We start from the raw sequence: 13,195 nt of genomic DNA, 5'->3' as shown, positions 1-13,195 counted from the left end.
ACACAAACTAACAGCCCATAGTCTTGTTCATGCTCACAGTGGATGCTTAGTGAATGCCTGGTGACTAAGAGTGAGTAATGTAGAAACACTAGTGGATTTGTTAACTGCTTAGAGTCAACACCTTTGCACCTTGCTATTTTCCTGGGGCTAAGTCTCGGCAGGGATGGAAGGGAGGGAATTCAAATTTAGGAGTCCTTTTAGAGTTTCCATATGTTGGGGGCTCTCATTTATTGGTGTTCCATTCTCCTAACTACATGGGATGGGTTGTCTTTCATTAAGCAGATAGATATCCCATTCCTAAGAGGTTTGGCACAGGCAAATTTTGAGTCAAATTTATACTTGATTCCTGCCTTGGGCTTCTATCTCAAGTCCCTGTTGGCTCTCTAATGCAGGATGCACTAGAATAAAAAACAGAGATCCTCAAGTATCCCATCGCCTCTCCTTCCTGCATGGGTGTAAGCAGCTCTGCTTGCTTCCCTCCCTTGGAAGCTCCCTGGCCCTGTGAACTCTCCGCAGACACCACCCCTGGCAAAGGACACCAACTTACAGCTCTGAAAGGAGAGGAGCAGTCAACAGGCTTAGACAGTATAATCTTCTTTCTGCTCTTTACAAATATCTCACTTCCCTGACCCCACCCTCGATAAGGGGCTGAATTCAGCACTGTCCGTCAACAGCCACATTATGCCATCTGTCTTCGGAAAACATGGGGTCCCAACGCCTATCCTATGTGCGACACTTTTCTTATGTAAAGATGAATCCTCTATAAACCCATTTTCACAAGACCCTTCTTTGAACTGTTTTACTGGAATTGACTCACTATTATTTGCTGGGACCATCCATTCTCTCCCCTGGTCCCTGAGTGCCAGGTAGCAGGGTAAGGTTAAGAGCCAGGCCAGGGCCATGGGGCAGAACAAAACCAATTGGCCGTCTATAAACTACTTTTGAGGAGAAATAAACTTTGATAATAAGCCCCTTGCTATATGGAATAAGAAGAATGTTAGGCTAGAAGAAGTTTTCTGTCCATTTTGCCCTACTGTCTCTCCAAATCATATCAGGTTCATAATGTCTGAGGAAGAGCTAGTTAACACTTATAAAGTGTTAACAGCCAGCACAGCTCCTTCTCTGAGATTCTGACTGATTTCTCTCTGTGCTCATCTCCCCTTTGTGGACGTTCTTCTTCTCTTGTCAACTTATATATGATTGTTTTCCCTTTAAGCATATTGAAAAGGTTGATATCCCTCACGCTGTAAAGGTGGGAGGTACGCTTGGCCTTGGACAAGCTTGGAGGACTTTTTCTTTTTAGGGAACTTAAAGCTGACATCTTCCATGGAACCAGTCACTTGTTAGGGGAACATTTCACATCATTTGCAATTTGAAAGTAGTTAACATTGAACCAAAGTCTCTGCTTAGAAGTCCATACAGATTGCCTCATTAAAAGATATTTGAATTTCTACATGGCTAGATATAAAATAATCCCTAAGAAGTAGAAGCACAAAACCTAGAATGGCCACTTGTGTGATGAGGGTGAAGTGAAGCACCCAGATGAGAATTCCTATAATTTTACAAGTGGCACAAATTCTTAGAAATTCCACAGAAGTATGTGAAAAAATGGACTTCAATAGATCCTATAATAAACATCTAAGACATAAGTTATGGTTGCCTTTCAGAGTGTAGGTCATGGAGAGAGAACTGGGTTGGTGCTGTTAGTGCTCTTCAGAAGGTTTGGGGCCTTGTCACCATCTTTGGACATTTGGTCTGTTTTTCCCCAAAATAGTTTTTAGAATCATCCATAGGAAACTAGGTCAAGTGTGCATGATCACCCAGGCTCCAAGATGTGACGTTGGGGCCAAGTGGCAAGAGCTGACCACGATATGGGGAAGGTGGTCCAGTCAGCTTATGCTTAAAGACATGTGACATATCTGACAGAGCTGTTTTGGCTTTTGGATTAAAGGATTCTTCATTTTAACATGACTACGGAAACAAACCATTAAACTATCTGGTGTTTCTTCTTACCAGGGAAGATGAACCACACAGCTCCTCTCACTATTCCTCAGGCTCACCCCCTCCCTGAGCCTCATCCCGTTACTGTACTGCATGTCTTTCCTGGATCTCTGGGTGAAGCTTGAGTGTGGTGGGAGTCAGAGACAGAGTAGGACCAGTGACAGGGTATACCGTGGGGATAGGGAGATGCTGCTTATCTTATTTGGTAACAAAATATGAGAATGTCTGTTGCAAAAATAACTTGTTAATAGAAAGCAGCATTTTTACGTTTTTGTACAGCCAAATGGGCAGCATTAAGATGCTCTCCTTCATGCTAAACAACCTGAGGTGCAAATACAGTGTTCAGAATCAGCGCTTTATGAGATGGTGTTTTACGAGACAACAAAAGCCAGTATCCAGGCAACATCCCCTTCCCTACACTACCTTCCTTCAGGAGTTTTAGCAGACCAATTAAAACACCTCCCTCTTCTCCTCCCAAATTTTGAATGGATAGGAATATAGACAGTGGAACCTCTCTGTTTTACTATGGATAAAAGCCAGTCTAGGGGTTGTGAATTAAATGTGCAGCCACAGTGGTTTCCTAATTCATGCCTGAGTAAATCAGACTTACCCAACCAGGCACTGGTGGAGCTGGACAACCTCAGGCCTATCTCTAGGCAGGCACAGGTGGCTCACCTCAAGGCAGAGTAGGAAACAAGCTTGACCTGAGGACAGGCTGCTCTGGGAAAGTGTGGGAAAAGATGTACCAGGCTTACACTAATCAAAAGAAAGCTAGAGTGGCTATAGTCATATCAGACTAAGTAGATTTCAGATTAAAGGATATTACCAGGGATAAAGAAGATTTTTCATAACTATAAAGGGGTCAAACCAACAAGAGGATATAACAATCCTAAACATTTATGCACCTAATAGAATTTCAAATCACGTGAAGTAAAAGCTGATAGAATGGAAAGGAGAAATAGATAAATCTACAATTGCAGTTGGGGACTACAACTCTCATCTGTCAATAATTGATAGAACAATTAGACTGAAAATCAGTAAGGATATAGAATAGGGGTCAGCAAACCTTTGGTCCAAATCCAGCTCATTGTGGGTCAAATACAGCAACACCCATTTGTGAATTGTCCTGCTACAACTGCAGATTTGAGTAGTTGTGACAGAGAATGTATGAGCCACAAAATTGAAAATATTTACTATCTGGCCCTTTACATAAAAAGTTCATGGACCTCTGGGGACAGCCCCATGGCCTAGTGGTTAAGTTTGGTGCACTTCACTTTGGCAGCCCAGGTTCACGGGTTTGGATCCCAGGTGCAGACCTACAACACTCATCAGCCATGCTGTGGCGGCAACCCACATACAAAGTGGAGGAAGATTGGCACAGATGTTAGCTCAGGGCTAATCTGCCTCAAGTAAAAAAGAGGAGGATTGGTAACAGATGTTAGCTCAGGGTGAATCACCCTCAGCAAAACAAAATAGGTCCGTGGACCTCTAGACCTCTGACATATAAAACCTGACAACATTATCAACCAACTTGACATAATTGACACTTACAGAACGCTCTATGGTATGGAAGAATATACATTCTTTGCAAGTGTACATGGAACATTTACCAAGATACACCATATTTGGGCCATAAAACAAGGCTCAATAAATTTTAAAGGATTCAAGTATACAAAGTATATTGACTGACCATAATAGAATTAAATTAGAAACCAATAACAGAAAGATCTCTGGGAAATCTCTAAATATTCTGAAAACTAAAGAACTCGCTTCAAATATCTCATGAATCAAAGAAGAAATCAAAAAGGAAATTAAAACACATTTTGAATTAAATGTAAATGAAAAACACAACAAAGTGTATGGGCTACAGCTAACACAGTACTTATGAGGAAATATATTGCACAAAATGCCTATATTAGAAGTTTTAAAAGGTCTGAAATCAATGACCTCAGCTTCCAGGAATGGTTTATCAATTTTACTGATTTTCTCACAGAACCAGTTTTCATTGGTTTTTTGGTTTTCTATTTCATTTATTTCTGCTCTAATCTTTATTTCTTTCTGCTTACTTTAAGTGCAACTTATTCTTCTTTTTTTCCAGCTCTTTAAAAAGATAGTAAGGGAATATAATGACTAACTTTATACCTATAAATTCAACAACTTAGATAAAATGCACAAATTCCTTGAAATATACAAACTGCCACAACTTAATCAAGAAAAATAATCTGAATATCCCTAAATCTATTTAGAAATTAAATTCATAGTTTAAAACTTTCCCGCAAAGAAAACTTCAGGCTCAGGTGGCTTCACTGGTGAATTCTATCAAACATTTAAGGAAGAAATAATACCAATTCTACACAAGCTCTTCCAGAAAATTGATGAGGAGGGAATACTTCTTAACTCATTCTACAAGATTAGCATTACTCTGACACCAAAACCAGGCAAAAACATTAAAAGAAAACTACAGACCAATATCCTTCATGAACATAGATGCAAAAATTCTAAACAAAATTTTAACAAATTGAATACAATGATATATAAAAATTATAATAAATCATGACCAAGTGGAGTTTATCTCAGAAATGCAAGGTTGGTTTAACATTCAAAAATCAATCCACGTAATTCACCATATCAACACTATAAAAGTAAAACTATATGATCATCTCAATAGATGCAGAAAAAGCATTTGACAGAATTCAACATAGATTTCTAGTAAAAAAAAATTCTTAGCAAACTAGGAATAGAAGGGAACTTTCCCAGTATGATAAAGAGCATTTATGACAATCTACAGCTAATGTCATACTGAATGGTGAAAGAGTGAATGCTTCCTCACTAAAATCAGGAACAAGCCAAGGATGTCCACTTCTTTGCAACATCGTACTGGAGGTTCTAGTCAGCAATAAGGCAAGAAAAAGAAATAAAAGGCATCCAGATTGGAAAAGAAGAAGTAAAACTATTAATTCACAGGTGACATAATCATATATGTAGAAAAACTGATGAAATCTATAAAAGAATTACTAGAACTAATAAATTGCAAGGTTGCAGGATACAAAATGAATATACAAAAATCAATTGTATTTCTATACACTGACAATGAACAATCAGACATTGTATTTAACAAAACAATACTATTTACAACAGTATCAAAAATATGATATACTTAGGGGGCTGGCCTGGTGGCATAGCGGTTAAGTCTGCATGCTCAGCTTCGTCGGCCCAGGGTTCACAGGTTCAGATCCCGGGCACGCACCGATGCACCGCTTGTCAAGCCATGCTGTGGTGGTGTCCCATATAAAGTAGAGGAAGATAGGCACAGATGTTAGCCCAGGGCCAATCTTCCTCTGCAAAAAGAGGAGGATTGGCATTGGAAGTTAGCTCCGGGCCAATCTTCCTCACCAAAAAAAAAAAAAAATGATATACTTAGTGTTAAGTCTGATAAAGGATGTGTAAGACCCGTACATTTAAAAACTATAATATATTGTTGAGAGAAATTAAAGATAAATAGAGGAATATACTCAGTTTATAGGTCATAAGTCTCAATATTGTTGAGGTAAATTTTCTCACAGTTGATCTATAAATTAAATGCAAACACAATCAAAACCTCAGCAGAAATTTTTTAAGAAATTGAGCAGTTGATTCTAAAATCCATATGGAAATTCAAAGAATCTAGAATAGCCAAAACAATTTTGAGAAAGAAGAACACAGTTGGACTACTAACACTACTTGATTTCAAGCCTTATTATAAAGGTATAATAATCAAGACAGCATGGTATTGACATAAAGATATATACACCTACATCAGTGGAATAGAATTGAAAGTCTAGAAGTAGATTCATACATATATGGACAATTAATTTTTGACAAAGGTGAAAAGACAATTTGACAGAGAAAGGATAGTCTGTATTTAAACCTCATAAGAAGTCTATGAGTTAGAAATTATTATTCCCATTTTCAGATGAGAAAACTGAGGTCAAGCTAACTTGCCCAATATTTCAAACAAGTGGTAGAACTGGGATATGAACTCTGTTTGGCCGCAGAATCCATGCTCTTAATCACTCCACCATACATCATAATGTGCTCTCCAGGAAAACAAAACACCAGATGCCACAACTCTGAAAGAAGCCTAGGAAACCATTTTTAAGAAATCTAGTAATTTAGTAAGTAAATTAACATTTTAAAAATTATAGAGATGAAGATTTAAAAATAACTTTTGAACACTCTGGAAGTACCCACATACTTCAATCATTCATTCATTAAATATTTATTAAGTGTTAAGTATAAGACATGCTTCTTTATACACCAATAACTGCTACATACCAATAATTGATATGTGACCATCATATCATTGAGATTCTCTATTAGAAACAAAACTTTCAGGTTAACACAGGCTATCTCATGCACTTTACAGTAGTAAAAGGGCATTTCTTTGTTTTAAAAATCTTTTTATTTTACGACCTCAGATTGGCTTTCTCCCATGCGCTCAATTACGTCTGAGCTTTGACTATACAAGACTGCGTAAGATGTATTCTTAATATAATAAAACATAATTCTGGCTAAGCCACAGGGAAGAAATCTTTCTGTCCAACTTGGCTGTTGTCACAGCTTTGTGCTTATTATAAAAATATATATATATTGAAATTTAGTATGTCAGAAACAGAGCTTGAGGCCTTGAAGGAGAGCATATTTCATAAAGTAAATAGTTAAAACTCAGTATCCATTTAACTTTAATTTTCTAAAACCATATTCCATATATCTAAAAAGTACAACAGAAGTTTTTTTAACCAGTCTCTACTTAACCAGCTCACCAGATTAACTAATGATCTCTGTTCCCTCTATAAAACACACTGATTAATGACCAAAACATGCTGGATACTTGCAACTATAGACAACTCTGCAGCAGGCACTTCCAATTAAGTTGTCTGCTTACCAAGAGTCAATTGCATTTGTTACCAAATATCTTTATGCTGGTTCTGTTTGTTCCCTGACTTATGTAATTTAACCAGGTATTATATAAACCTGTATAAGTATAATATGAGTGCAAAAAAGAGAACTGTTTCTGTAAAAACTTAGTTGAATGTTTGAATTGCCTTTGAATCAAGTGGGTAGGATAAGTGTAAAATTTTAGAAGTTTTTCATAAAATTATAGATTCTGAAAGAATTCTTTACTCATCAGACAGCTTTGCAAATGTCTTTAAATTCCTTCAAGAACCCACTTGAAGGATAATGAAACTTGAAAAGTAGATGAAGTATTATAAGTGTGGTTTATGCAAGAAAGATGACAGGAAACTCCATAGGCAAAGACCCATAGGCAAAGATGAGGCCGTGACCCTGCATAAAAGATTGACCAAAGAGAGTATGTTTATATATTTTAAGTTTACATAAAATAGTGAAAGTGTATGCACGTATTATTATTATTCCTCACTCTAACTTACTTTTTAGTTTAACCCACAAACTACTAGTTTTAAGAGCATAGACTAAGAGCACTTTTACTTAATTGATGCTCTCTGGACCAATTCTAGATCAAACTGTAAATTAGGAGAATTGGTCCTTTCTCCCCTTAGAACCACCCTTCATCTGACCTGCCTGCTTCTCTCCCCAACCCCAGCCCCCACAGACAATCAGCGCCTTCTTGGTCTAATTTAGTGGTGCTAAAACTTGATTGAGAATTAGAACTATCTGGGGAGCTTTTAGAACTACAGATTTCCCCAGGAGCCAGTCCCCAAACATACACTTGTAGATGGAAGGTAAGGCCCAGAGATCTGCTATTTATAAAGCTTCCTAGATGATTTTCATCATCAACCAGGTTTGGGGACTACTGCCCAATCGCAGTGAAGAATAAATGACAAAAAGTAGTTTTTAAAGTTACCTGGTGGGACAAAATGACAAAAGAGTTGTAGATGTACGCAAGGACATTTCATCATGAAATGTCAGTGGTTTAAAAAAACTGCATGGAGGGGGAAGAAAAGAGTCTGGAAGAAAAAATAAGCCTCTTAATTTCATATTTTAAGATGAGGTTCAACAAAAGTTAGAGTGGATTTTCTTTAACATGCAAATTGCAAAACCTTGAAAGGACAATGATTTTTAAACTATCTGCAGTAGAACCCTTCCTTCTCACGTAGTTTCATGTGGGAGAAAACATGAAAAACAAAGCAAAGAGCACTACTGTAGCTGATGCTGGGGGCAAGGGAGTGTCCCGTCCTCTTGGTTTCCGCCTCTTGCCTTATGGAAGACCCGACACAACTTCTTGGAACCTCTAGGGAATCACAGGCAATATTTTGAAAACCACTGGCATAACCAAACCCTACAGAGAACCGGAAGTTCTCTCAGGATGCAAGGCTAGTTCTCACTATCCAATAGCAACTCTCTTGACTCAACAGCAGCTCTCAGAGTGGCGCCACCAGAAAAGCCACACTGCCATACTCATGGCTTAGTGTAAAGATCTGCAGGAGAACTGCTTGCTACTGACTCCCCACTCCATGTGCACCTCATGGCTTCTGCTTATTGAGGACTTCTACTCGTAGATTCTGTGTACTGCTTTTTCTCTGTACCACTTACTGTCTCCTGTATCTCTCACATTCAGATGCCCAAAGAATCTGATTGTGTTGCCCAGTCAACATTCAGTAGAGTGTGTCTTTTGGGGCAGAGCTTTTGTGTCAAGCTGTCTATGGGTCACAGGCCAACTATAGATAACTGAGTATCCTTGAGTCGGTTGCTACTCCCTAGAATATTTTCTTAATGGTACCAGGGTAATGAGGTCATATGATATCAAGTATAGTGACATATTCATAAGGAACCACTTTAAAGTGCTTTTTTCAAAAGTGGGTTGTGGGTGGCAGGTCCTCAGATCCTCAGGGCAGTACATGCAGATATCAGAATCAATAAACCAATATAAATTTAAACCATGTTTATAATAAATAATTACAATAAAGTTGCAAGTCTAAACAGCTGAGCTTATATTAATAAAATTACCAAATTTGAGTGAAAGGATAAAGACAGGAGGGAAGTATAATTGTGAGTTTTTAAATGGATAGAGATTCCCCCATTTTAAGTCACCACTGCAATATGAATAGTTTTTCAAATATGTAATCATTTAAACAGAGAATCCCTCTCCATTTATTTCCACTCTTTCTTACATTAGAAAATCCAACTATTTTTGAAATGAAGAAAAAAAAATTGCAGACACACATTATGAAATATGAAGAATCTTGGGACTAACTGACCACTTCAGTGATTATGAAAACTGTAAACTATTTTAAAAAGCAGATTTTTCATTGTTCTTCATTAAGGTCTGATTACCTCGCCCATTAGCATTTGGCTCTTTTATTATTATGATTGTGAAATACTGTAGATATTACCACTAATGCATAAAGAAAGTTGACATGGTTATCTTGATTAACTCATCAATAATCATTTGGAATAATTTTTCTTCATTCAGTGACTGGATCATTCACATGCCCTATAATAATTGTGTACATTGAGGTGCAAGAAATTAGCATAAAAGTTATCTACCCTGGAGACTTAGTTTCCACTTCTACCACTAAAATTTAATTCAGACTAACATTTGAAGACTTTATCAAATGACTGAGAAAAAGAAATGATTCCTTGGTCATTTTTTCAATAATGTTACTATATATATATACACAGTCTTGCATTTTTTGTGTCCCACACTTATAAACAAAAAGCAAGATTAGAAATGTAACAGCATTCCTAAATCTTCCTTCTTGCTACTTTATTTTTGATAAGGGAAAAATATCAAGCAGTTCTTATAAAACAGTGTAATAGTGACTCTCTATAAATAGAAAATTGCACAAGTGTATTATTCCACACTCTTCTTCCCCTGATGAAGAAGAAAGAAAATGGTGGCTTTCCATTCCCATTCTCAGAACGGAATTAAGATTTTAAGTGAGTTTACGTAGTTTGAGCTTTATGTCTCAGCTACTGCCAGAATAATTTAGAAACACAAAACCTTGGTTCTAGAAGGTTTCTTATAGATCATCTGATCTAATCCAGAAGGGAAAACTGAGAGACTATGTAATTTACTCAAAGTCATTTATTCAGTAAACAATAAGATGAGACCTCTCACCCAGATCTTCTGACTTAAGTCCAGTAATTGCTCTTTTAAACCACAAGACATCATTACCACAAATACCCTGAATCTGGCCAAGTCCAGACATGAAGACAGTATGGAAAAGGTGGCTGGTAGACATAGTGAGAGACTTCCAGATTACTTTTCCCTCCGTGGCAATCTCTCCTTAATCAGGCTCAGGAATGTATTGATTCTGGCTGGTCTCTGTTCTCTTTCAGGAACTTAGACAATGACTCCAGCTGTCGTCTTATCTCATAAAGACATTGGCACTGTGAGTTCATTTGTTTTCAGGCACAGGTGAGCATATCAATACTGACAGACATAATCCTAAAGGACTTGATTTCTGGGTATCCTCCCAGTCAGGGTTTACCTCAGTTGATGGAAGTAAATGATAACCAGTCCAGGGTCACTGTGCAGTTCCTCCATGGACAGGCGAAGTTCTTAGGGAAATTCAGGCCACAGACTGGACCTTGAGCTCTGACCAGGTATCTCACAAACAGATACTGCAGTTTACAACAGGGGGAGGATGTGAGTGGGTCAGTGACTTACAAACAACTTGGCATTACATGACAATTGACGTTGATTCGGGTGATGCTATGCATAATTAAATAGTGATTGGGACTATTTAATTTGGGACTTTGGGACTTTGGAACTATTTGACAAAATCCATAATCCTGAGACTTTGGGGCAAGCTCTGTGCAACAGAAATATAATGCAGGTAACGTGTAATTTTAAACTTGCTAGTTACCACATTAAAAAGAGTAAAAAAGAAATAGGTGAAATTAATTTTAATATATTTTATTTTTTAACCCAATATGTCCAAAATGTTATAATTCCAACATGTAATCAACATAAAAAATTATTAATGAGATATTTTACATTATTTTCACACTAAGTCTTCAAAATCCAGCGTAGATTTTATATTTACAAACTATCTCAATGTATATGCTTGGAAATACTTTGATTTAGATTTCATAAAATTTACAGTTAAAAATATAGATTTCTATACCCAAGTTGTCACAAACATACTTAAGTTTTTCAACAACTGAATCAATTATCCAAAAATCAATTTCCTTTAACATCTGCATCCACATTGATAAAACTGGTTCTTTTATAAAGAAGATTTGATTTGACTTTGAAGTGAAAGCTTATCAGTTTCAAAACTACTTCTGACGAAGTTAAATAAATTCACTCTTTCCTATGTCCACTCAGGATTATTAACATCAAATTCAAAAAACTATTTAATAAATTGAAATACAACTCTAAATTTATCAATATCAACAAGTGTTCCAATTTTCCTTGTACTGTTGGCAGCCAATTTTCATGAAAATAGTCTGCATATTGACTCATGTTATAAAAAGTGTGAAATCATTATTATTAATTTGTACTATGAAAAGTTTCAATTTCAATATAAATTGTTCTATCTGTCTAGATAGGTCACAAATAACTTTTCTCTTTCCTTGGAGCTTCAGATTTATCTCCTTCATATGCGATGTAATATCAGTGAGAAAATGTAAATCACACTGCCATTTTTATCTCTGATAATTGAATATTTGGCAAGCATTTCTTTTGTTCCAAGAAAATCAGAGTTAACAATACAGTAAATCTGTAAAGCTCTTCCACAACTCAACCAAGGAGCATTGGCAAAGAACACAAGATCATTACATTCATTGTCTTCTGTGTCTTTCAACAGTTCCATAAACTGTTGATGATTCATAGCATTTACACACATATATTAAAGCATTTTAACAACTATATCCATAATACTCTCATAGAGTCTGCCTCAGCAAACTGAGCACAAATATTTTCAATATATATCACATATGTCATATAAGGGAAACATCAGTCACTTGTTTTAAAATTCCAATAAATTTGGATTTTTGACCTGACACAGTTGGCGCACCATCCATTACAAGAAAAAGGAATTTTTTGCAAATCTAGCAGAAACTCTCCTTTCACAGACGTAAAAGACTCAAAAAATATGTACATCATGAGTTGAATTTTAGATCACAAATTGACAACACTTCTTCACAAATGTGGAAGTCCTTTGAGACAAAATGTAACTAAAATATTAATTGGGCAATATCACCATGGTGCATGGTATCTAAAGCTAAAAAATATTTGCAGTCTTTCAAATTTTGAATCAATTGATCTTTTATATTGTTAGAAAGGTCATGTTTGGACAATTATTTAGTGGCTTAATTGAAGATCTTTCACTTTTAAACTATTTTTTTTAGTCCTTTTCTTATAATTTTCTATCAAAATTTCCATACTGAAATAATTTCTTTTACCATCTCTCCGTCTAAATAGTGTGTGTGTGTGCATGTGCGTGTGTTCGTATGTGTGCAAGAATGCAAGCAGTTTTACAGCTGGCCAAAGTTATAGCTCAGATCGCCTTAAAAATCATTTTAACGTAATCTGTTGGACATTAAATTCTGATTTCAGGTAACTCCTCCCATCAATTTTTTTTGACTGTTAAGAGGAAACTTCTTATCAAATTCACTACATATTTGCTGAAAATGTCTCTTAACATTGCCACTTTGTTATCTTAAAAAGTACTTTTTTACAGAAAAATCAGCTTTTTCACTTTGCTCTGCCACAGCAAATTGCCATTGCCATTCACTGTGAAATATACAACATACATTCCTCCAGTCTCTTTTTTTCTTTACTGCTGTATACTTCTGCATCTCCACTCAATTCTCCATCAGTAGTATGCCTTTGTTTTACTTATTTATTTATTTGTTATTTTTTATTGAAGTATAATTAACATACAATATCCTATTAGTTTCAAGTGTACATCACAGTGATTTGATATTTATATACATTTCAAAATGATCACCACCATAAATCTAGTTGCCATCTGTCACCATACAAAGTTATTACACTATTACTGACTATATTCCCTATGCTGTACATGACATCCCCATGATTTATTTATTTTATAACTGGAAGTTTGTGCCTTTTAATCCCCTTCACCTGTTTTGCCCCCTTCTCCCTCTGGTAACCATCAGTTTGTTTCCTGGATCTATGAGTTTGTTTCTGTTTTGTTTTGTTTTTTAGATTCCACTTATAAGTGAAATCATACAGTATTTATCTTTCTCTGTCTGACTT

Source organism: Ceratotherium simum, chromosome 6, assembly GCF_057802395.1.
Source record: "Ceratotherium simum simum isolate JZ-2026a chromosome 6, ASM5780239v1, whole genome shotgun sequence".
Classification (NCBI taxonomy): domain Eukaryota; kingdom Metazoa; phylum Chordata; class Mammalia; order Perissodactyla; family Rhinocerotidae; genus Ceratotherium; species Ceratotherium simum.
The sequence above is the reverse complement of the archived record's forward strand: the minus strand, read 5'-3'. Positions refer to the sequence as shown.